This window comes from Odocoileus virginianus, chromosome 29 (genome assembly GCF_023699985.2).
Source record: "Odocoileus virginianus isolate 20LAN1187 ecotype Illinois chromosome 29, Ovbor_1.2, whole genome shotgun sequence".
NCBI lineage: Eukaryota > Metazoa > Chordata > Mammalia > Artiodactyla > Cervidae > Odocoileus > Odocoileus virginianus.
This window is the reverse complement of record NC_069702.1, coordinates 37,791,196-37,818,286: the sequence shown is the minus strand read 5'-3', so window position 1 is coordinate 37,818,286 and position 27,091 is coordinate 37,791,196. Positions and strand designations below refer to the sequence as shown.

General features: G+C 36.0%; 1 protein-coding gene across 33 annotated transcripts in view; it reads left to right on the top strand.

The window, feature by feature from the left end:
• ADGRL3 (adhesion G protein-coupled receptor L3) overlaps positions 1-27,091 on the top strand; it is a 912,058-nt gene that overhangs the window by 173,551 nt on the left and 711,416 nt on the right. Inside the window, exon 2 of one of the 33 annotated variants that reach the window (XM_070458352.1) lies at positions 25,825-25,881. The exons of the other annotated variants lie outside the window; for them this stretch is intronic. The gene's annotated coding sequence lies outside the window, so the exon portion shown is untranslated. The remainder of the gene's footprint in view (positions 1-25,824; positions 25,882-27,091) is intronic. 33 annotated transcript variants of the gene reach the window in all.

Here is a 27,091-nt window from a genome sequence, read left to right as displayed (position 1 = left end):
GAGGATAAGATGGTTGGATAGCATCACCAACTCAATGGACATGAGTTTGAGCAAATTCTGGGAAATAGTGAAGGACAGGAAGCCTGGTGTGCTGCAGTTCATGGGGTCACAAAGAGTTGGACATAACTGAGTTTACTGAACAACTGAAAAACAATAATAAATAATGATACACCAAGAGCCAAAGGACTTTCTTTCGGTTTGTTTGTTTTTATAGCTTTCTGTGTGTCTGTGTGCAAGGGTCATGTGGTAAGAACAGTGGCAACAACTTCATTAGTTTGAGGAATCAAGACAATTTTGAAGTGAAAGATTTAATGTCAGTTCTTTAAGGGGAGTTTGCTTTAAATGTACCCTTAGATGAATTGTATCAAGGTAACACTGAGGTTTTTACAATGCATATTTCGTATAATGATTTATGTGTGTGTGTATTTTTGTTGTTCATATTTTTATTGCAAAACTGTATTGTTAAATCTATAATCTATTGAAATTAGTATAATTCTGAGGAATAGCTACTTTCATATTTTCAAAGCAGTTAATCTAGGGAGATATTTGTTAACATTATGATAGTAGTTGCTATTTCCTTTGGGAAAATTTCATTTTAATATATTATAAAATAATTACAAAACCAATTTATAAATACTTATTTTTTTTTATAAATACTTATAAAAATTAAGGACTACAGAGGTGTATCAAGTTGAGTAAAAATTCCCAACCCCTCTTATTGGCCATAAGTAAATATGGTAAATGATTTAGTGTGTATTTTTCTAGATTTTTCTTTATGTATAGTCATGTGTGTGCTCAGTTGCGTCCAACTCTTTGTGACCCTTTGTACTGTAGCCCACCAGGCTCCTCTGTCCATGTAATTTTTCAGGCAAGAATAAAGAATTGGGTTGCATTTTCCTCCAGGGGGGTCTTCCCAAACCATTGATCAAACCCACATTGCCTCTGTCTCCTGCATTGCAGGCAGATTCTTTACCACTGAGATATCAGGGAAGCCCTGTATAGTCATATATAGGGTAGTGTATTTATATATGGGCTTCCCAGGTGGCACAATGGTAAAGAATCCACCTGCCAATGCAGGAAATAGAAGAGATGTGGCTTCAGTCCCTGGGTCAGGAAGATCCCTTGGAGTAGGAAAAGGCAACCCACTTCAGTATTCTTGCTGGAAAATTCCTTGGACAGAAGAACTTGGCGGACTACAGTCCAAATGGTCGCAGAGTTGGACATGACTGAGCACACATGCACACAAACACATTCATATATGCAATATATGCTTATCCATATATGCGATGTATGCCTGTAAAGCCCATAAATTCCATTCATTAAAATGGAAATGGTCTTGTTATTCATAACATTCTCAGATGTTTCTGTTGCTTCAAAACTTATCTTAGAAATCTTTCTGTCTTAGTGTAGATAAATTTGTTTCTTTCCTTTTTATCAGTCTCTGAAAGTGAAAGTTGCTCAGTTGTGTCTGACTCTTTTGAGACACCGTGGACTGTATAGTCCGTGGAATTCTCCAGGCCAGAATACTGGAGTGGGTAGCCTTTCCTTTCTCCAGGGGATCTTCCTGATCCAGGGATTGAACCCAGGTCTCCTGCATTGCAGGCAGATTCTTTACCAGCTGAGCCACAAGGGAAGCCCAAGAATACTGGAGTGGGTAACCTACCCCTTCTCCAGTGGATCTTCCTGACCCAGGAATCGAACTGGGGTCTCCTGCATTGCAGGCAGATTCTTTACCAACTGGGCTTTGCTCTAGTGGTTCTTTATTTACCAGGTCTACAGTATAGTGATTCAATCTCCTTTTCTTGGCCTTTTGCATTGTTTTCAGGTTTTTCCTACTTTGATTTCTGTTGCAGCAGACATCTTGGGCATATTTGTTGGTGCAAGTATTGTGGGAGATTATATGTGTAAAAGTGGAATTATAGGGGAAATTATTAAATTGCCAAAACACAATGCAAACGCAGGAGTTCTTTCTTTCACATGGTCATTTTAATAACAGGATCTTGGTAGTTTAGCGTAAGTACACTTTGCTCTAATTATAAAATAATGTATATCCATTATAGAGAATTTAGAATTATAGAAATGTTAAGGGATAAAATGAAAAGCTTTATAATCCTACCATCTAGAAGTAAGCACTGTTGCTCTTTTGATACATTTAGTTCCAGTCCATATTTTCCTATGCATAATTTTTACTGTATTGATACTTCAGATCTTCTTATTATTATGGTGCATTTATCCCTGCATCATTAGAAGTATTAAAACACTGATATACTGATTCCCTCATTGTTCATTATATAGTGCTAGCATGATACTTAAATTATATTTCTCTGTTTTATATTGATACTTAATATGTCTCCATTTTCAGCAGTCATAGATAGTAAGAAATATCTTTCATGAAAAGCTTTCTCTGTGTTTCTTATTAGTCTCTTAGCACACATTAAAAGTTATATAAATACTGGGTTAAATAGTAATAATACTATGATGCACTTAGATGCCAAATTATTTCCCACAAAGACTGTATCAATTGCAGTCCTTTTTGTAGGGTTGAAGTATACCTATTTCAGCATTCCCAGGCTGCTACTGATGGGTTTTTATGATGTTTGGAAGGCTACAATCCATTTCATTTTTAGCCTTAGAATATTATTTCTTATTCCTTATAGGTACTCCTTTATAGTTTTGGCTTAAAATTACAACTTGTGTTAAACCTCTTGAGCTTTGCCAATTGGGCCAAATTATTAGACATTTCAAGACTATTTACTTATTGTGTAGTTTTATATGCATCATGTGTAGTGGGGTAATCAATGATGAACAATTCAATAACATAATAACATAAATGTTTAATAGTAATAATGAAAACTGAGAGTCTCCAGAGCAATTCAATATGCATGAGATTCCTTTCAACTTTGTGTATTTCTTGGTGCTCCCTTCGGAGACCATGTCGTCTGCATCCATCCATCACACACACTGTGCACCTCAGAGAAGGAAAACGTGTGTTAGTTTCTTTGTCTGTTGCCGTTTCCTCCTTCATATATGTCTTCTTTTTGTGATAAGCCATATTCCTTGGTGGCTAAGATGGTAAAGAACTGCCTGCAATGCGGGAGACCCTGGTTCAATCCCTGGATCAGGGAGATTCCCTGGAGTAGGAACTGGCTACCCACTCCAGTATTCTTGCCTGGAGAAGTCCATGGACAGAGGAGCCTGGTGGGCTACCCACTCCAGTATTCTTGCCTGGAGAAGTCCATGGACAGAGGAGCCTGGTGGGCTACTGTCCATGGAGACACAAGATTCAGACCTGACTGAGCGACTATGTTTTTTTTGAAGCTTTTGCCACTGGGCTTTACCACTTTCTTTCCTCTTATTGTTGACAAGACTGAGCTCCTATCATTTTCTCATTCAGGGAACCTTCTAGGATTATTCTCATAGCTTTTGTCTTACTGAACCTGTAACCTCAAATAGCTGTGATTTCAATACAGCTCAGTTATCAAACTATCTCATATAAATTTACCCATTTGCCATGATTATTGCAAATCTTATCACCAGATTATTTCAGTTTTCAAAACCATAGAAGTCAGACCTACTTCTGATTACAGTCTTCTCTTCTTCCAATTAACTTTCTCAGGTACTGTCATAACATCAGTACCATTAATACGTTGATTTTTACCCTCACCATATTCGATTCGTTGATCATCATTTTTCTTACAATCTTGCAAACACTCAAAACCCTTGTTGCTCTGTTTTCATCACACTAGCCTGGTAAGATGCCTTACCGTATGTCAAAAATGATGTGTTGGAAGGACCCTGGCCACATCAGGTTTAGTCCTTGCTCTCTCTGCTGACTAGCAGTATAACCTTGGCAAGTCACTACCCTGATCTAGCCTGTATGAATTGTAGTGTTTAGACTAGATCATCATTTTCTAAAATATAACAGACACTAGATCCAGGTGTTATATAAAAAAAATTCCATAGTCAAATGCATTTGCGTATTATTCCCTCTTACAAATTCACTCTGCATAATAGCATTTTGAGGCTCTGAGGAGTCCTATGGGGAGGAAAAAGCAATTTGACATTATTTATCCTACTGTTTCTCAAACTATTTGACTATGGAGCCTCACACACTTAATATCTATCTGCAGAACTTGAGTTACCTTGAACACACATTTGGGATTGCTGGGCCAGATTATCTTTGGAGTTGTTTATTTTTGATCTTTAATTTCATGATTCTGCAATTTGTTTTATGTGCTTGTTTTAGTCACTAAGCATATCTCAGATAGATACAATTCCGTGCGTCCGTAATTCAGTGAGATGGATTTATGCTACATATCACCCACGGATAGTGCTTGACCGTGGTCCTTCCTTAGGACGTATTTTTTTGAGATCAGCGATATTTTATATGCTGTATTAGAAAAGCAATGCCTGTGACTTATTAACTACAGTGTGAAAAGCAATCCCTTATTCATCAGTTGTCATTCAGTGAATATGAAGGTTTCTTTAAGACCTTCCTTCCAAGTCACTTAAATGAAGAAGTAGATGCATTTTTGTGGGGGAGGCAATGCATATATGTAAGAATTGCCAATACTTGCTTTGCATAATGTAGTGATTCTGATAGGTTGCTTGAGTAAGTACAAGATAAAGAGATGCATGCAAGTACAGGATTGAAAGTTCAAACAAAATGGAAACTTGATTAACAGAAGTCACTGTCATAGACTAATTTTAATTCTGCAGCATATGAATCCTTGAAAAATGTCCCCTAAAAGGTCAGCCAAAAGTCCTGCTTCTGTCTACTGTTCCCCTGACGAGAATTTTCAAACTTAGGTATTTCCTGGCATGGTAAAAACCAAGGGACCTTTAATTTTTTTTTTTTTAATATTTATATAATTTAAAACAACATGAGCTTGGTGGAAATGTTAGTAGAGCCTTTTCTGATCATAAAGTAATAAGAGATTTAGCTTTCAATTTATCTAACTAAATATACTATATTTGAATGAGAGCTCTTTAAACTGTATACATCTCTTTATTTTTTGTTCCCATGTTTCGTTGTCTTAAATTTACTTTTTTGAGAAAATATTTCTAAATGTGACCTTTTTCATGTATTAAGTTAGCATATAAAAGATTCATGCAAATGTTATTAGTTATGCATTTTAAAATAATTATGTTGGTTTTATTATAAATATGGGATATAATTCCCCAAGAGCATGGCAGAAATAATGAATTAGTACTTAGAGATTTTTCTAGTGCTAATGATTAAATGATTGCTTCAGTAGTGTAATTTTTCAACTCTACATAATTAATGACTCTGAGTAAGCAATTAAATTATGTTTAATTTTGATAACTGTTATGATTAAATAATTACATATTTTGTTATTTCTAAAAATTGATTGTTTTATTGGCTGTGATGTTGATTGAGTCTTCACATAATTTATTGATTTTTGCTGTATGGGAAATGTTTTCTAAGTCAAACAAAAGCCCGTGATACAACTAGGCAAATTCTCTATACATTTACTACACAGGCAAGAATAAAAACTGTGGTTCAAATACAAGAGCAGTTCCATGTATTGCTAACTGATTCACGAATTATACCAAGAGGATGGTCATTGATATTTTCTGAAAGGAGGTCCTTAAGTGGTATACTACACTTTTCTGTCTCTTTTGCCCTCTTATAAAAAGTTCAACATTTTATTAATGACTTGAAAGACATCAAAGGGAATTTTTTCCAGATTTGAGGAGGACATTTATTTGGTAGCAAAATGTTATGTTTCGGAAATAAATTCCAAAATTGGTCTCTATAGGCTATAAAATTTGTATGAGTTATACAAGAAGAGGTTTATGGCATCTTATTTCTTCAAGAAACCATCTGAGAAAATACTCTATCATGATGAAGTGAGTTAGGAGCTGCAAGGTGGGATAGGACTGAAGATTTTTTTATTCATTTGTCAAACCTGATTGATTGCTGACTACATGCTAGGTTCAGCTCTTTCTGAGCCCCCAAGGAACCCGTAGAACTGTTGAAATAGGTATTTACTAACTGATGGTGTTAGTGAAAATAGATACTCTTTCAGAAGTAGAAGGTTTGCATAGAAACAAAATTAAGATAGTTTTAATACACACATTACTTAGGATGTTTGAGGTTTCAATTACCTTACCACAGTTTGACCTTGTGGTGCTATCATTAATGACAATTATTAATATTATCCAGAATAAAATGTTGTATATAGTATTGAAAAAATTGAAACTTAAGAATTAGGTTTACAAACAAGAATTAGAATTACAAACCCTAACTATGAAAAATACAGTGGTGTAGAAGGTCTAGACTGTATTATATAAAGAAATATTGAAAGACTGTTCAGCCTAAGCAAGAGAATGCTTAAGGATATGAAAGCTTTGTATTCATATGTGCAAATGCCATAATCCATGTTTTTAATATTCTTTGTGTCCTGAAGTATAAGTGTTCTGAAGAGGTATGAGAGTTAAAACAGTTTTCAGTTTAAAACTGTTTAAAACTGTTTAAGTTATAAACAGTGAGGATATTAGGATCCATAAGCTTCTCTATTGGTATGTGAAACCTTCTTTGAAATGATTGTGAGGAGAATTGCTTTAAACTCTTTATGTACCTTTCATTACACCAAAGTGAGTATTTTCAACTGTAGGAAGAAAGAAAAGAGGTATAAATATATATACTTCATGATACTGAGTAGGAAGACAGTATATTCAATTTGGTTAATCATCACATTAGCTCTTTAAGGCCAGCAGGTATCTTTCAATGCATTATTCAAATAATAGAGCCCATTGGGTTATTAATGCACCAATCTGGTTTTCAGTATATAACCCACAACTACTTAGAATGGTTCTTTGAACTACAGTCTTAGAGTATGATGTCTGAGTTCACCAAAACAAACAAACAAAGAAAAATCAATGTATTCCTGGGTTAAAACTGATTCATGTTTAAAGTCTCAGGGAAAGCAATGACTTGATTCAAATCAAAGGACCTATCACAGGTACTTGAAAGTCTTGGATATTCTGTGAGGAAAATTGTTGAAGTTTTATACTTGCTCAAAACCAAAATCAAGAGATGCCTTCACCAGTTTGAGCCATGCTGTATTTCTTCATTAACTCATATTTTTACATTTTATGTATGGCGAGCTTGCATTTATTTAATCATGGTAAAACATTCAACTGGAGATACATGTTAAAGTATTACTAGAAATTTTATATCTTTATACTTTCTGTATCTATGTATATAAGCTCTATGGAGAATTTTTGTTCTTATATCTTAAGAAGAGCCTGTTAGTGAATTATTGTACCCCTAGTGGATCATTTGTCTATCATTTATTAAAATCAGACAAACTGACTTGTTAATATTTCTTCATCACCTGAAACCACTATAGAGCACGCTTAGAAAATTTTAGCAACACATTTTCTAAGCTTGTAATAAAAGCAGATATTATTGGAAAAAGCAGAAAACACGATTACTAAAGAGAAGAAACCAAATCAAACCCCCAAACCCAAGGACAGACACGTTTTATTCTTAAATGCACATATGAATATTTTAATCAAAATGATTACAAAGTGATTATTTTCCTATGTAATTGATTCTTTATTGTGCATGTATTTATATCATAGAATTTGAAATTACCTAAAGGGTAATTTTTGAATGTGCATTGAGATATTTGTTGATATTTTATTTAAAACATAAGTCACCAGTTGCTCGTTCAGCATTTTGTAATATTCTTTCAGGAGTACTTCAATGAGATCATGTAATAAATATTCTTTATTATTGCAGAGCAAAGTTGTGGAGACAGCAAGGTATATTCAAATGAGTATCCTAGTAGTACTATCAGAATAAATGTATGTTCTTAAAATACAAAACTTATGTTCTTTGGAATGTGGAAGCCTAATTCCTAAGTTAAATTTTTACAAGGCAGAATTAAGATTATTCAATTGGTGAACATAAATTTCTACAATACAGAAAGCTTAAATCTGAGAAAAGGAGTAGTCAAAGGTGTAAAATATGGTAGATATAAAAATGAAATAAAAAATCATAGTAAATCATGACTCTGCCATTTTATTAAACTTTGTTTCATAAACTGGAAGACTTGGCAATCTGATAAATTTGCCTTTTAATATTCAGTGCTTAATTTTTTAAATAAATTATTCCTTTGTCTTCTAGTGCAGTAGTTAGCTAAATCTGTCTTAAGGAATGTGGAAATCTGCAGTCTTGACTAAGTAATGATAGAGATATAAGTTCTGGACTTAAGTCCAGAACTGTTATTTTAACTGTATTCTTGATATAATTTAAGAAGAGAATTTGAAATAAAGATAAATGAGTTGGAGAGGTAGTTATTTAGGATATATGCATTTCATTTAACTGCCTTAAGGTATTTCTATAAGATCTGATTATGTTTGAATGCTAAGAAAATAGCTTGTATCATGTTACTAGTTTCATATACAATGGCACTGTTATTTTTAAAAAGTTACGGAATATTTTGAATCTTGTAGTGAAACTTGATAAACAGACTTTTAATTTTAGTATTTAGATATGTGTTCCCGATTCCTTGGTGGCTCAGAGGGTAGAGTTTGCCTGCAATGTGGGAGACCTGAGTTCAATCCCCAGGTTGGGCAGATCCCCGAAGAAGAAAATGGCAACCCACTCTAGTATTCTTGCCTGGAAAAATCCCATGGATGGAGGAGGAGCCTGGTGGGCTAAGTCCAGAGGGTCGCAAAGAGTTGGACATGACTGAGCAACTTCACTTTGACTTTCCACTTTCGTATGTTGATTCCTTTCCTATATTCTCTGAATTGCAGAAAAGAATAACAATTTTTGAATATTTTCATTCCACTGAGAACCACTTGTGATACATTTTTACTTTAAAGATAATTAAGCGTTTGGTTATTGCTTTTCTGTGATTATAGAAAAGACAGTGCAACAATAATACCCTATGATTATTTTAGAAATAAACCTCTTCCTCTTCCTCTTCCTAAAATGCCACACCATAATTATCTGTATTCTCTCTATTAGAGTCACCATACTATAATATACAGTGTCCCTTTGTAAACTTTGATCATGTCCAGAATCCTGGCTGCATCACACACAATGCTACGACTTACTTCTTAGGTCATCTCTTAGACGGCAGAATATTAGTACTTGTCTTGTAGGTTGTAGTGGGAAACAATGAAATAAGGTTTAATAAATACTAGTACCTTTACATAAAGTAACCAATCAAAAATGTTAGATGCCATTATTTTCCTTTAAATTATGGGTTCCTGGGTCTTCATTTTCTATAATATTTATCCATGGCTTCCAAAATTGTGCCTCCCTAGAGTCAATGATTGTTAAATGAATCAGAAAATAAATGAATGAGTGGTTCATAGATGGCCTTTTCACACTATACCTCACTCCTACTTATTTTTGAGTTAGCCATTGGAAATTTAAAAACATGCTTTACTTCCTACATTTATTCTACAAATGTTTATTGAGTAATAACTTAGATCCATGACACAGTCTGAGGTTTTCCGTAGATAGGTGGTGGTGTTCAGTCACGGAGTCATGTCTGACTCTTTGAGACCCCATGAACTGCAACACTTAAGTCTTCCCTGTCCTTTACTATCTCCCAGAGTTTGCTCAAACTCATGTCCACTAGTTGGTGATACCACCCTACCATCTCATCCTCTGTCACCCCCTTTTCCTCCTGCCTTCAATTTTCCCCAGCATCAGGGTCTTCCAATGATTCAACTTTTCACATTGGGTGGCCAAAGTATTGGAGCTTCATCTTCAGCATCAGTCCTCCCCATGAATATTCAGGGTTGATTTCCTTTAGGATTGACAGGTTTGATCTTCTAGCAGTCCAAGGGACTCTCAAGAGTCTTCTCCAGTGCCACAGTACAAAAGCATGAATTCTTTGGTGCTCAGCCTTCTTTATGGTCCAGCTCTCACATCCGTACATGATTACTGGACAAACCTTAGCTTTGACTGAGCAGACCTTGGTTGGCAAAATGATGTGTCTGCTTTTTAATATGCTGTCTAGCTTTGTCATAGCTTTTCTTCCAAGTAACAAATGTCTTTTAATTTCATGGTTGCAGTCACTGTCTGCAGTGATTTTGGAACCCAAGAAAATAAAATCTCTCACTGTTTCCATTTTTCCCTCCCGTATATTTGCCCCCATATATTTGGGACTGAATTCCATGATCTTAGTGTTTTGAATATTGAGTTTTAAGCCAGCTTTTCAACTCTCTTCTTTCACCTTCCTCAAGAAGCTCTTTAGTTCCTCTTTGCTTTCACCATTAGGGTGGTGTCACCTGCATATCTAAAGATTACTGATATTTCTCCCAGCAATCTTGATTCCAGCTTGAGCTTTGTACACCATGGCATTTTGCATGATACACTCTGAATATAAATTAAATGAATCAATAGATTAGGATGTATTATTTATTTTAAAGATTCATTCATTTTGTAAATACAAATTGAGTGTTTACTATAGGTTTGGGCCAGGTGTGGTAGAGAGTATTTCAGAAGGGACTCAAACTGGAAACAGGGAAAAAAATTCAAACACAATGTTGATAACATTAGAGAACACTATTTGAGATCTGTTGTCAATGGAGCATGAACCTGTATCTGTAATATTTTCAGTTAATACAGACATCATTTTCCTTTTTGTATTTTGAAATTTATACTGAAGAGTAATTGCAAAGAAGAGAGTTAATTTTTCCAAAAAATTGTATGCCTCCTTCCAAATATTCTCATATAGAATATTTTCTTTCTGTTTAGGCAGATGTAAACCTTTATAATAACTGTTCTGTCAGAAGTATAAAATTAAAAACAGTGAGGTGGTGCTCTTTATGTTATTCATAATCACTACTTTAGTACATTCAGTCACCTAATGATTGAAGTTATGAATTGAAAGTACTTTTAAAGGTGGCTTAGAGGTGAAGAATCTGCCTGCAATGTGGAAATTTGGGTTTGATCCCTGGGTTAGGAAGATTCCCTGGAGAAGGAAATGGCAAGGCACTGCAGTATTCTTGCTTGGGAATTCCCATAGACAGAGAAGCGAAGGAGGCTACAGCCCTTGCTGTTGCTGAGTTGGACACAGCTGAGCATGCATGCATGAATTAAAATATTCAATGCATGGTAGTTCCCAGACATGTCATTTTGACATGACTGGAAAGGATCTGAATCTCTCCATCTCTTTAATTCCTGGCTCAAAAGTCCCAAGAGAGAAGTCTTTTCTAACTACTATAGCTTAGGCTGGTCCTAGCATTTCCAAGGATGAGTTTGGTGATGTTCTAGGCAAAGTGTTCCAAGTTTTCTAAATTGTCATTTATTTGTGTGCTGTTTTTTTTTTTTTTTCTTCTTTTTTTTAAAAGCCTCATCACAAGACTTGTGTGATCTTAGTTCTCAACCAGGGATTAGGTCCACACCCCCTGTAGTGGACTACCAGGGAATTCCTTTGTGTGCTGTTTTGAATAGGTGCTGCATGTGCTTATATATTTGTATGTGTTCATATATATATATATATATATATATATGTATCTATGTGTGTATAGCTATATACATATATAAATATATGTTACACTATGCCATTTTACAGAATCTCTGTTTCTAGTGCATTTAAATTTATAAGTTCAGTTCAGTTCAGTGGCTCAGTTGTGTCTGACTCTCTGCGACCCCATGAACCACAGCACACCAGGCCTCCCTGTCCATCAGCAACTGCCAGAGTCTACCCAAACCCATGTCAATTGAGTCAGTGATGCCATCCAACCATCTAATCCTCTGTCGTCCCCTTCTCCTCCTGCCCCCAGTCCCTCCCAGCATCAGGGTCTTTTCCAGTGAGTCAACTCTTTGCATGAGGTGGCCGAAATATTGGAGTTTCAGCTTCAACATCAGTCCTTCCAATGAAAACCCAGGACTGATCTCCTTTAGGATGGACTGCTTGGATCTCCTTGCAGGCCAAGGGACTCTCAAGAATCTTCTCCAACACCACAGTTCAAAAGCATCAATTCTTTGGCACTCAGCTTTCTTTATACTCCAACTCTCACATCCATCCATGACCACTAGAAAACCCATAGCCTTGACTAGAGGGACCTTTGTTGGCAAAGTAATGTCTCTGCTTTTTAAATTGCTGTCTAGGTTGGTCATAACTTTCCTTCCAAGGAGCAAGCATCTTTTAATTTCATGGCTGCAGTCACAATCTGCAGCGATTTTGGAGCCCCACAAAATAAAGTCAGCCACTGTTTCCACTGTTTCCCCTTCTATTTCCCATGAGGTGATGGGACTGGATGCCATGATCTTAGTTTTCTGAATGTTGAGCTTTCAGCCAACTTTTCACTCTCCTCTTTCACTTTCATCAAGAGGCTCTTTAGTTCTTCACATTCTGCCATAAGGGTGGTGTCATCTGCATATCTGAGGTTATTGATATTTCTCCCGGCAATCTTGATTGCAGCTTGTGCTTCCTCCAGCCCAGCATTTCTCATGATGTACTCTGCATATAAGCTAAATAAGCAGGGTGACAATATACAGCCTTGACGTACTCCTTTTCCTATTTGGAACCAGTCTGTTGTTCCATGTCCAGTTCTAACTGTTGCTTCCTGACCTGCATACAGATTTCTCAAGAGGCAGGTCAGGTGGTCTGGTATTCGCATCTCTTTCAGAATTTTCCAGTTTATTGTGACATACTATATAAATCATAACAAATACCAGCCATATTGACAGATATGGTTTAAGCAATTGACTTCTGTTAAATCTTTAAATCCTCATAACATCCCTATGATATAAGTAATGGTATATTGCCTTTTCACAGGGGAACACCTTGAGATACAGACAATCAAGTGGCTTATCTTAGGTTGCACATGTAGTTATTGGGGCATCAGAGAATGGAGTCATTAGCCATCTAACTACATTGATCATGCTATCAACCACTGAGCTATTCTGCTTATGAAATAGTTTATTCCATTACAACATAAAATTTGCATTACAATATAAAATTTACTTCCATAAACAAAATTAAGAAAAAAAAGATATGTCATGGGCAATGCAAATCATTGTAGAAATGAAGGACAATTTAATGGCCAAGATTGCTTATTTGGGTATCAAAGCATGATGGCATATGTTACATACTTTGTATAAAATTCTCTACTAACCCCAGTGGATAAGACTTTTTTTCCCAGTGCTTTACTGACCCAAATCAAATTCCGACTTTGAACTCTGACTCAATACACTATTTTAAGATATATAACATTTTAAAAATTATTAATCAGGAATGTGAATGATATACCCATTACCTGTGGGTTCAGAGAGGCCAGGACAGTGGTTTCTGAAGAAATTAGCATGATTTATTAGTAGTTCCAAGTTGTATTCATTTCAATTTATCAGCATGACCTTGCTTAGACTCTTTAAAAAGCTTCTAGTTCACCTTGAGCCTCTGTTCCGCCTTGGTTTGAACAGTGGTACCTTTTTTTGGCTTCTTTTCAGTTTATACTTGCTAGAGCAAGTCAGTCTCTGGCTTCAACATTTCTTTCTGTCATAGTCTGAATTGATCGGAATATTTAAGGTCAATGGAGCAGAATAATTTGTCCTTGGCCCTCTCTTTAGTTCCTTAAAAGTAAAAATATAAAGGCTAGTTTCATTTTATAAAAATAAGAGCATAGAGATCTCTTTTCTCTTATCAATTCTTTAACTGCCTGATGGGTAATATTAGATGAGACACTAAACTAAGCGGGATTCATTCTCATCTGAAAATCTGATAAGATGAAATATTTACTGTTCAGAAATGTGAAACCCAAGTAAGATAAAACATATTCATTAGCTACAAAAAAAATCCTGTATTTTACTATTATATTAATATTATCACTGATTTTTGTTCTTTTTTAAGCCTCTTCCAAAAAGACTTCCTCTAGGTTACATATATTGCTTTCAGCATATATATACATCTATATATGTGTGTGTGTGTGTGTGTGTATATATATGTGTGTGTGTCTGTAGTCCACCTTTTTTGATAATTTCTTAATCTTTTAATAATAGTAATGTATTACTCATGTAAATTAAGTTAGTTCCTGTTATATAAGCACAGCTATTGTGCTTGGTTTAAATGCATTGCTAAGTTCTTGAGTGAAGAAGGTACATATCCAACTATGGAAATCTTTGGTTAACTAGAAAAGTAGTAGATAATATCTTTCCAAGGTAAAGTAGTACCTTTCTAAGAAAGTTAATAGATAGATGATATTTTTCTAAAAGTGATAATTTGGGAATTAAGTTGAGTGTTTTCAATTTGTGGAAGAAATGTAGATGAGTCCTTTTTGGCCATGTTTGTTGACAAAATATGCCTTGGCATTCAGAGCAGATATTGACACACTCTCTGTAAATACATAAGTGTTTTCAGTTGCTGATCATTTCATTTCTTAGCACAGCTATGCTAACTTTCCTATGAGAGTAATGTATCTAGCAGAGAAGAAAAGGAATGAAAGATTTTCAATAAATGTTGGTTAAGTGAATGCAGAGTAAATTCAAGTTTATGTTTCACTGGTTGTCTTGTGTCTTCAGAGATAATTTGCATGGTTATATTCAGATTTTGAAGTGTTATCCTAAATCTGCTACTTCAGTTCAGTTCAGTTCAGTCACTCAGTCATGTCTGCCTCTTTGCAACTACATGAACCGCAGCACACCAGGCCTCCCTGTCCATCACCAACTGCTGGAGTCCACCCAAACCCATGTCCACTGAGTCGATGATGCCATCCAACCATCTCATCCTCTGCCATCCCCTTCTCCTCCTGCCCTCAGTCTTTCCCAGCATCAGGGTCTTTTCCAATGAATCAGCTCTTTGCATCAGGTGGCCAAAGGATTGGAGTTTCAGCTTCAACATCATTCCTTTCAATGAACACCCAGGACTGATCTCCTTTAGGATGGACTGGGTGGATCTCCTTGAAGTCCAGGGGACTCTCAAGAGCCTTCTCCAACACCACAGTTCAAAAGCATCAATTCTTCAGTGTTCAGCTTTCTTTATAGTCCAACTCTCACATCCATACATGACCACTGGAAAAACCATAGCCTTAACTAGAGGGACCGTTGTTGGCAAATAATGTCTCTGCTTTTTAAAATGCTGTCTAGGTTGGTCATAACTTTCCTTCCAAGGAGCAAGCATCTTTTAATTTCATGGCTGCAGTCACCATCTACAGTGATTTTGGGGCCCCCAAAATAAAGTCAGCCACTGTTTCCACTGTTTACCTATCTATTTGCCATGAAGTGATGGGACTAGATGCCATGATCTTAGTTTTCTGAATGTTGAGCTTTCAGCCAACTTTTTCACTCTCCTCTTTCACTTTCATCAAGAGGCTCCTTAGTTCTTCTTCACTTTCTGCCATAAGGGTGGTGTCGTCTTCCTATCTGAGGTTATTGATATTTTCTCCAGCAATCTTGATTCCAGCTTGTGCTTCTTCCAGCCCAGCATTTCTCATGATGTACTCTGCATAGAAGTTAAATAAGCAGGGTGACAATATGCAGCCTTGACATACTCCTTTTCCTATTTGGAACCAGTCTGTTGTTCCATGTCCAGTTCTAACTGCTGCTTCCTGACCTGCACACAGGTTTCTCAAGAGTCAGGTCAGGTGGTCTGGTATTCCCATGTCTTTCAGAATTTCCCACAGTTTATTGTGATCCACACAGTCAAGGCTTTGGCATAGTCATAAAGCAGAAATAGATGTTTTTCTGAAACTCTCTTGCTTTTTTGATGATCCAGTGGATTTTGGCAATTTGATCTCTGGTTCCTCTGCCTTTTCTAAAACCAGCTTGAACATCTGGCAGCTCATGGTTCACTTATTGCTGAAGCCTGGCTTAGAGAATTTTGAGCATCACTTTACTAGTGTGTGAGATGAGTGCAATTGTGCAGTAGTTTGAGCATTCTTTGGCATTGCCTTTCTTTGGGATTGGGATGAAAATGGACCTTTTCCACTCCTGTGGTCCCTGCTGAGTTTTCCAAATTTGCTGACATGTTAATAAGGTATTAATTTAGTTGTTTTTAAAATTTACAATGACTGATGTTAATAATGTAATAATTTTTGGATACACACACCAACAGACACACACACACACACACACAGAGTCCATGGGGTCACAAAAATTCAGACACAGCTGAGCAACTGAACTGAACTGAATGATCCAGGAATTTGTTAAGTAGAATTTTTTTATACAAAACAGTTAAGGTTCCACCAAATAGACTGTGTTGTGGCACCTCACTAGTAAAATGGTACATTGTTTCTGCGAATACAGAAAAATTATTCCACATATTAAGAGGAGGAATCCAAGACTGTTTTTCTTCAAAGAGGAATAAACTTCAGTTATGTAACTAATGGCTTTATACAGTAGCTCTTTTCATTTCCATAATACTAATCATAGTTTTTAATTCATTTTGCAAGCATGTTTTAATACTCTCATGAAGCAAATACAGCTCATTCCATGTGGTATTTGACAAGGTCATTGCATTAAATGGCTTCTTCAGTTCTTGCTTCTTAATTTTCTTTGCTTGGTCTCATTTTAAATTAAAAGCAAACATTGATATTTTCCTTGCAGCTCCTCTTCATAAACAAGATAGCTTGTAAATGCATTTTATCATTAATCATAGGAATGGAAAAGATAAGTTTGAAAACATAGCCAAGTAAAATACCAGGACTGCAGAGTCCTACCCGAAAAGGTCTGTATTTTCTGTATGACACAACTGATTTTTTAAAAAAACATTGTGCATTCCTTTTTCACTGAATACTGTTAACTGTATTTCAACTTACTTATTGGTACTTGGTAACTTCCTGTTACACTTTTGACAAAGTGTAGTGCCTTATATATAATTTTTCAATAAAATGTTGGTGAGATTAAGTGTGCAAAGTTGATTGAGTTAATCAATTAAAGTAGCATTGCTTTAAACCTTGTCATAATATATTCAGTTCATTATGTACTGATGCTAGGGAATTTTAAGTTTTATTTTATTATGTTGCTCTGGAGAAGGTAATGACCCATAGCTGCCTTTTATCAAATAATTATGTTTTTTTATTTTATAATATGAATATAATAATTAGTTGCTTAATGAAGATTAATATATGTTTCTTCATATATGATGTTAACTAGAATAGTGATGTGAAAGAAGAAAATGTTGTTGAGGATATGGAGTTTGGTGTAATTAGAATTAAATAATACGTTAGAATTTTTTGAATTAAATTGAATAATAGTAGAGCATGTTGGTATTTTTCCATTATAGTATTAATGTATGTCTACTGATGCTGCTATTTAGTTGCTAGGTCATGTGTAACTCTTTGCAACTCCATGAACTCTCCCACCAGGCTCCACTGTTCATGAGATTCTCCAGGCAAGAATACTGGTTTGGGTTGGCATTTCCTTCTCCAGGGGATCTTTCTAACGCATGGATCGAACTTGCATCTCCTACTTGGCAGGTGTATTCTTTTCCACTGAGCAACATGGGAAACCCAATGAATGTCTTTTAAAGAAAAAATAGAGAAAAGAGGAAAATGAGAAATCTTCACTTACAAGATCACCAATTTAAAAAATATTTAATATATTTATTCTTTTCATAGCTATTTTAAAAGCATATTTTCAATAATTACAGAAAGAGCTGACTCATTGGAAAAGACCTTGATGCTAGGAAAGATTGAGGGCAGCAGGAGAAGGGGGTGACAGAGAGTGAGATGGTTGGATGGCATCATCAACTCAATGGACTTGCGTTTGAGCAAATTCCAGGAGGTAACGAAAGATAGGGAAGCCTGTCACAGGATCACAAAGAACTGGACATGATGTAGTGACTGAATAACAACAATATCTATATTACATGTATGTGTTTCCTACTTTATTTGGTTCACATTGTATTCTAAGCCTTATTAATTGTGAAGATGTTTTAACATTTTTCATATTGAGAATGTTTCATTTAGGCATAGAGACCCACACTTTTGGATTGCAATTGGCTGTAATAACTGGGGAGCCTCTTGATAAATATCTAAAAATGTATTTTTATATATTTTCAGACATACATGAAAAGTTATAAAACCTATAATGACCTGTTTGGGGGAAAACCAGTTAGTAATTCATATTAATACATACCAATGGAACATTTCTATGGAAAAAAAAAATACTCTAATCAGAAGCAGTTACTTACAAATAATGTGTGAAAGAAACTTCATGGCTTTAAAAGGAAGTATGGCAGTGTGGTTAAGATATAGACTTTAGAACCAGAATGGCTAATTATTGACAATTTGCTTAGCTGCAGTGTTTCCATAGAATGTTACAAGTAGTTATGGGGGTGAAAAGTACTAGTCGAACTTTCTTGCTTCATCCTCTTTTAAACCTACTGCCATCTGACTTTAGTCCTGACCATTCTATGAAAACTTTTCTTTTCAGTATTCGTATTTTCAGTATTCTGTTCAATATCCCTAAATTGAGGGATAAATTTAGGTTCCCATTTTACTTGATCTTTCAACAGCCTGATACAGTTCATCATCTGTCCTCATTGAAACTGCAGCTCTCTTCGAGGTCATCAAAATTTCCTAGTTTTTTGGCAACTCCCTCGATTTTCTTCAAAGGTTTCTTTTCATTCTCCCTAATCGGTAAATCTTAGACATTCTCACAGCTCAGTCTTTGCTTCTTTTCTATCTCAGATTACATTCAATTCCTTGTAGTATAGTTTGTTTTTGTTCAGTTACTAAGACGCGTACTACTCTTCGCAACTCCACGGACTGAGGTTGCCCCACTTACCTGTCCCCCAGTACCTCCCAAAATTTGCTCAAATTCATGTCCATTAAGTCAACGACAATATTTAACTGTCTCATCCTCTGCCTCCCCCTTCCGCTACCCTCACTCTTTTAGTCTTTTCCAGTGAGCTGCTTCTCTCTGATGGCCAACATACTGGAGCTTCAGCTTCAGCAACAGTCCCTCCAATGAATATTCAGGGTTGATTTCCTTTCAGATTGACTGGTTCCTTGCAGTCCAGAGGACTCTCAAGAGTCTTCTCCAGCACCACAATTAGAAAGCATCAATTCTTTGATTCTTAGCTTTCTTTATGGTTCAACTGTCACATCTGTACATTACTGGAAAAAAAAACAGCTTGACTGCATGGACATTTGTCGGCAAAGCAGTGTCTCTGCTTTTGAATACTCTGTCTGCGTTTATCTTAGGTTTCCTTTCAAGGACCAAGTGTATTTTAATTTTATGGCTGTAATCACTGTCCACAGTGATTTTGGAGCCCAAGAAAAACTCTATTGCTTTTTCTATTGTTTCCCCACCTATTTGCGTGAAGTGATGGACCTGTTGCTGATGATCTTATGTTTTGAATCTTGAGTTTCACATCAGCTTTTTCACTCTCCTCTTTCAACTTCATCAAGAAGCTCTTTTATTTTTGCCATAAGGGTAGCATCATCTGCATATCTCTGGTTTTTGATATTTCAAAAACTAGTCTTGACTCCAGCTTGTGATTCGTGCAGCCTGGCAATTTACATGCTGTACTCTGCATAGAAGTTTAATAAGCAAGGTGAGAGTATACAGCCTTGTTGTACTGCTTTCCCAATTTTGAACCAGTCTGTCGTTCCATGCCTGTTTCTAACTGTTGCTTCTTGACTGGCATAAAGGTCTCTCAGGAGATAGGTAAGGTGGTCTGGTACTCCTATCTCTTTAAGCATTTTCTGCCGTTTTTGTGATCCACACAGTCAAAGGCTTTCACGTAGTCAATGAAGCAGGCATAGTTATTTTCTGGAATTGCCTTGCTTTCTTGATGATCCAATGGATACGCACAATTTGAACTCTGGTTCCTCTGTCTTTTCTAAACCTATGTATATCTGGAAATTCGCTGTTTATGTACGTCTGAAACCTAGCTTGAAGGGTTTGAGCATTAATTGACTAACATGTCAAATGAGTGCAAGTGTGTGGTAGTGTGAACATTCTTTCGCATTGCCCTTATTTGGGATTGGAAAGGAAATTGACCTTGTCCAGTCCTCTGGCCTCTGTTGAGAGTTCCAGGTTTGCTGACATATTCAGTGCAGCACTTTAACATCATCATCTTTTAAATACCTCAGTTGGAATTCTGTTACCACCTCTAGGTTTGTTAATACTTATGTGTCCCAAGGCCCACTTGACTTCATATTCCAGGATGTCTGGCCCTAGGTGAGTGACCATACCATCAAGGTTATACAGGTCATTAAGACTTTTCTTGTATAGTCCTTCTGTGTATTCTTGCTCCCTCTTCTTATTCTCTTCTGCTTCTGTTAGGTCCTTACAATTTCTGTCCTTTATCATGCCCATCCTTGATGTCTCCAATTTTCACTGGAGACATCTCTAGTTTTCCCCCATTCTATTTTTTCCCTCCATTTCTTTGCATTATTCATTTAACAAGGCCTTCTTATCTTTTCTTGCTATTCTCTGGAACCCTGCATTCAGTTGGGTAAACATATCTTTCCCTTTTTCTTTTGCCTTTTGCTTCTCTTCTTTCCTCAGCTATTTGTAGAGCCACCTTAGACATCCATTTCACCTTCTTACATGTCTTTTGCTTTGGGATAGTTTTGGTCACTGCCTCCTATATGATGTTATGAACCTCCGTCCATAGTTCTTCAGGCATTCTGTCTACCTGATCTAGTCCTTTGACTCTATTCATCACCGCCACTGTATAATCATAAGTGATTTGATTTAGGTCATACCTGAGTGACCTACTGGTTTTCCCTGTTTTCTTCAGTTTGAGCCTGATTTTTGCAATAATGCGCTCATGCTCTGAGCCACAGTCAGCTCCAGGTCTTGTTTTTACTGACTGTATAGAGTTTATACATCTTCGACTGCAAAGAACATAATCAGTCTAATTTTGCTATTGATCTTCTGGTGATGTTCATGTGTAGAGTCACCTCTTGTGTTGTTGGAAAGAGATGTTTGCTAGGACCAGTGTGTTTTCTTGAATAATATAGTTTAATATGTAGTAATATAGCTTAACATTGAGAATTCTCTAAATTCTGATTTTTCTTGAATTTTATCTCTGGCCCAACCATTCACACCAAACTAACTCATATATATAGCTTCTTTCTCAAACATCTTCACTAGGATTTTTATTATATACCTTCAACTTAATATGTCACTAATTACTCCCTTTCCACATACCTAAGATCAACTTGTCTGAAGTCTTTTATAGTATCACAATTGCAACTCTTTGCTTTCTACTGTAATAGTAAAAAAAAATAAAATAAAAAGACTTTGCTATCTCTCATAGCACGTATACAATTCACAGGCAAATCTTAATGGCTCTATCTTATATATGTATCAAAAATTCTACCATTTCTCATCTTTACTGTCACCACCTTGCAACCAAGTCACTTTCCTCATTCATCTAGATTATCATCATTTTTCTGACTAGTCCTTCTGGCTTCCTGTAATCTGTTCTTAACACAGCAGCCGGGGTCATTGTTTTAAAATACAAGTTTGTATTATTTTCTTCCTCTGCTCAGAATCTTACATTGGTATTGTCATACAATCAAAGCCAGGGAATGAATAATAGCCTACACAGTTCATTTGAGTTAGGATTCTGTACCCTTTCCCCTATTTGCTGTCTAACCTCTGCTACCATCTTCCATCTTCCCCTCACTCAGGCTACTTCAGACCTTTAGACTTCTTGATGCTATTGAAACATCCTTTTCAGCTCTTGCCTGAGGGTCATTGTGGAAGTTCCCCCTGCACAGAATGCTTTTGCTATTGATACCCAAGTAGCTTGCTACGTGGTCCCTTCCTTTAGATCTTATACTGAAATGTCACCTTCTCAGTGAAGGATTCTTTCATCATATGATCTAAAAATTCATAAATCTGTATGCACCTTTATTATCACTGCCCTGTGTGAAACATGCAATATACTTTACTTATCACATTTTGTTGTCTATGTTCCATGATAGGAATATAAGAAAAAATGTCAAGGACATACATAGGAAAAGCTCAATACATTTATTCAAATAATTAAATACCTTTTGATGAATAAATTTAAAATCACTTACTCCACTGTGTATTATTATTGTGTTATTTTTTCATTATTATACACAATATTATACATAGTACAGATTAGCCTATCTCTGAGGTATGGGTTTTCCAGCTGTTATTGCTTGGGACCAAGAATTTCATGTTGTGATTTTTAAGGATTATAAATATTTCTAAGATAAATCTGAATACAGTTTATACTGTTCAATCAATGTAAAAGGGACTTTTTTTTAGACATAAGAATCCTAAAAATGACCAAAACCATTAGGAAAGATGATACATGTTAAATTTGTAAAAAACTGAGATTATTTAGCCTGAAGAAGAGAAATGTCGTACATATATGGCAAAGGGTATTGACCAAATGGTTTCTATAACTACCAAAAACAGAACAAAGTAAAGTAAGAAATGATCTTTGGCCCCAATTGTATTACTTTCCTTTAAGATAGAATTGTTGAATATGAGGATATTAAAATAATAAAATTATCTGTCTAAGAAAATTATCTTTCCATGATCAGTTCAGTTCAGTAGTTCAGTCATGTCCGATTCCTTGTGACCCCATGGACTGTAGTATGCCAGGCTTCAGTGTTCTTCACAAACTCTCTTGCTTGCTCAAACTCATGTCCATCGATACGGTGATGCCATCCAACCATCTCATCCGCTGTTGTCCCCTTCTCTTCCTGCCTTCAATCTTTCCCAGCATCAGGGTCTTTTCAAATGAGTCAGCTCTTTGCATCAGGTGGCCAAAGTACTGGAGTTTCAGCTGCAACATCAGTCCTTCCAATGAATATTCAGGACTGATTTCCTCTGCGATAGACTGGTTGGATCTCCTTGCAGTCTGAGGGACTCTCAAGAGTCTTCTCCAGCAGAACGGTTCAAAACTATCGATTCTTTGGTGATCAGCTTTCTTTATAGGCCAACTCTCACATCCATACATGACTAAGAGAATAAAAACATAGCTTTGACTAGACGAATCTTTGTTGGCAAAGTAATGACTCTGCTTTTAAATATGCTGTCTAGGTTGGTCATAGCTTTTCTTCCAAGGAGTAAGTGTCTTTTAATTTCATGGCTTCAGTCACCATCTATGGTAATTTTGGAGCCCAAGAAAATAAAGTCTGTCACTATTTCTATTGTTTCCCCATCTATTAGCCATGAAGTGAAGGGACTGGATGCCATGATCTTCGTTTTTTGAATGTTGAGTTTGAAGCCAGCTTTTTCACTCTCTTTCACTTTCATCAAGAGGCTCTTCAGTTCCTCTTCACTTTCTGCCATAAGGATGGTGTCATCTGCATAACTGAGATTATTGATATTTCTCCTGCAATCTTGATTTCAGCTTGTGGCATCCAGCCCAGCATTTAGCATGATGTATTCTGCATATTCCCTGCTGGCTCAGAGGGTAAAGTGTCTGCCTACAATGTGGGAAACCTGGGTTCAATCCCTGGGATGGGAAGATCCCCTGGAGAAGGAAATGGCAACCCACTCCAGTATTCTTGCCTGGAAAAGTCCATGGACAGAGGAGCCTGGCGGGCTGCAGTCTATGGGATTACATGACTGAGCATGTGTGCAAGAGTGTGGAGGGAGATGGGTTGGTAGCAATAAAGTGGTAGAACTAAAAAAATAAATAAATAAATGCCTTAGGTCTTCCTTTGTTATGTTTATAAAGTGGAGATGATTATTTTACCTATATCATTTGTCAGGTGACTCATGTATAGAAATAGTGTCTAGAATATAATGAGTATTAATAAGCACACAAGATCAGAGAACAGCTTCAATGGATAACAGAGAGAAGCAAGCTTTGTTTTGACTGATTGCTTGATATTAAAAGAAAATTTTTTTTGAAATATCTACTTTTGATTTGAGTCTTGATTTAATTGAAGTAGTCAAAGAAAGGAGAAAGCAAAATGAAATGGTTATAAGTGTGGGCATTGGGGTTAAATAGGCTTGATTTCTATCTAGTGTAGGTCCTGACAATTACTAACAGATTTCTAGATCTCCATTGCTACATCTTAAAACCAGGACAGAAATGATAGCTACCATCCTGTTGTTGAGGGGCTTCTGTTGAGGCTCAGATGGTAAAGAATCTGTCTGCAATGCAGGAGACCCGAGTTCAATCCCTGGGTCAGGAAGATACCCTGGAGAAGGCAATGTCTACCCACTCCAGTATTCTTGCCTGGAGAATCCCATGGACAGAGAAACCTGGTGGACTACAGTCCATAGGTCACAAAGAGTCAGACATGACTGAGTGACTTAACACTTCACATGATGTTGAGAGGATTAGATGAGTCCCTGCATGCAAAAAGGCTTAGAGCAGGGTCCAGCATATAATAAAGTTAGGCATTTTATTTACAAATTTACCTCTGCTTTAGAACACATACTGTGGAAGCAATAAACAGTGTGAATTAGTAGAGAATGGGTGATATATTAGTAAAAAACTACGATCATGCTAAGTCTCTCAGTTGTTTTTGACTCTTTGCGACCCCTTGGACTGTGGCCCACCAGGCTCTTCTGTCAATGGGATTCTCCAGGTAAGCATACTAGAGTGGGTTGCCATTTCCTACTCCACGAAACTATGATAGACTTCTGTAAATTAAATTTAGCAAAAATGTTATTAAAAATACCACAGAGCTTACTTAGCATTTAAAAAAAAATAAACATAAATGGTGAAACATACATATTTAGTCATAAAATTGAAGACAAATATACAGAAACAATTAAAGGAGTTTTAAAATCGTGTGTTAATGTAGAAAGTATTTTGAGGATGTATTTTCTTTTATGCTACAAGCATATATTTGAAAGTGCTATTTTTATTATATGTATGTAAGCAAAAAAGGTTACATTCCAGTAGTTCTGTTGTAATATATGCCAGGGTCTATTGTTAGTGTCTGTTTTTAAAGTTTGTTGAGACATTTACCAATGACAAGCTCATGTTCCTGTATTTTAATTCAGAGCATGATATTGACACCAGTGTCTGAGGACTAGACCTTAACTACTTTTTCTCTGATTTATAATTCTGTATTGTTAGTACAACTGCCTAGCATGAAGAATTTAAAGTATTTCTTTTGCTGCTGCTGCTGCTAAGTTGCTTCAGTCGTGTCCGACTCTGTGCAACCCCATAGACGGCAGCCCACCAGGCTCCCCTGTCCCTGGGATTCTCCAGGCAAGAACACTGGAGTGGGTTGCCATTTCCTTCTCTAATGCATGAAAGTGAAAAGTGAAAGTGAAGTCACTCAGTTGTGTCCAACTCTCAGCAACCCCATGGACTGTAGCCCACCAGGCTCCTCCGTCCCCGAAGTGGGTCGCCATTGCCTTCTCTGTAAAATATTTCTTTTAGAACTTTATATTGGATGCATGTTAGAATTACAGTTTCTCTATTTAAACAGTTTGTCAATACTGTGCATTTTTATATCTAAATTTTATATGATATAGTCTTACTCCAGAAGACTGAGGATATTAATATCAATTTAAATATTTTATAATAGGCATAATATAAAATATCAGAAGTGATTACTTAATGTTCTGGTTTGTTTACTAATAAATAATTCAATGACATCTATATTTTGTCTAGATCCCTGAGACAAGGGTCCCAATTAAAGAAATATCTACAGCTCTTGGTATTTGAATATTTAGGATTTTTTTTTTTTTAATGTTTGAAAAAGAATGTTTCCCTTTGTTTACTCTGGCAAGTTTTTTTCTTGTAGTGGTACTCACTTATTTTTTGAAATCGCTAGAATTGTAAGCACATAACTTATGATGCCCAGCATGATATAAGTATGTCATTTACTTCTGTCCTTTTTGAATACTGTAGAGCTATTTTATCTTTTGACTCTACTATTTAGTATTTATCTCATGTTTTGTAGGTTTTACATTCTCTATGCTGCAGATTCTTCATCTGTTGAATGGTGGTACTCTACTTTGTAAGTTAAAATTTAAAAAAATAAAATAAAAACTTACATACATAAAACATGCAGTGTAACATTTATAGCCTTCATAGCAAAAAATAATTTGTGCCTATTATGTGCTGAAAAGGGTTCCAGGTTTTTCATATCGTTTATTTAAAATCTTCTCCATAACACTTTAAGATACTTTAAGATAGCTCATTTCCCCAGTTTTACAGGTGAACAAATAGGAACACAAACAACTTAAATTAATGCAGTTATTGTCAGAGTCAGAATTTGTAATCGAGTAGCCTGGTTCCAGAGCATATACTTTATGTTTCTTTCTTTTTTTTTTTTTACTGTTATTACATAGATATTTCATATATTGTATGTATAATTTATGATAAATAATTGGGGGAGTAATAAATCACTCAGTAGTGATATAAACTATCTTCTATAGGTTTATCATATGGTGCTTGAAATATAAAGAAGAGTATACAGAACAAGGCAATATTGTGCTTATCTTATATAAAACCCTATTGTGCATTTTTGCTGCTTTCAGTTCTTTTTCTAAAAAACAAGATATTTACCTTATGTTTTAGAATATTTATTTATACACGTTTCCTCCATTGGGTGTGAAGCTTCTTAGTAAGCCAGGTTCTCATTTTTTATTTTGTATCACACATAATAACGTAGTGACTACCACCCAGTGGATTTTGAATACATTTTGTAGGATGAATGAGTGACAAGGAAATGAAAGCATTAGCATAAATGGAGAATTAGGAAAGTACAGTCTAAATGTTTCTCATGATATGTATACTACAAACAGGTTTGAAATGGGGACATTTGCTAGGTAACCAAAATGCAGTAATACTAATGGTTGCTGTAATGTGACTTGCAGTAGTCTTTTTATGAATAATCTCACCTTGATGTTGTCAAGCTTTGAACAGCTGTATTTTGGGTAATGTTGTAGTAGATGTAATGCACAGCAATTGCGCACTCATGTTCTTAAAATGATGAAATGGTTGAATGGCATCACTGACTCTGGGATATGAGTCTGAGCAAGCTCTGGGGGTTGGTGAAGGACAGGGAAGTCTGGTGTGCTGCTGTCTATGGGGTTCCAAAGAGTTGGACATGACTGAGTGACTAAATGTCGACATTCTTAAAACCATTCTAGCAAATATGATAAGACTTACTTTAGCCTTAGGTTGTATTTCTAGAGGGAACATTAAGCAGCATAATATTCTCT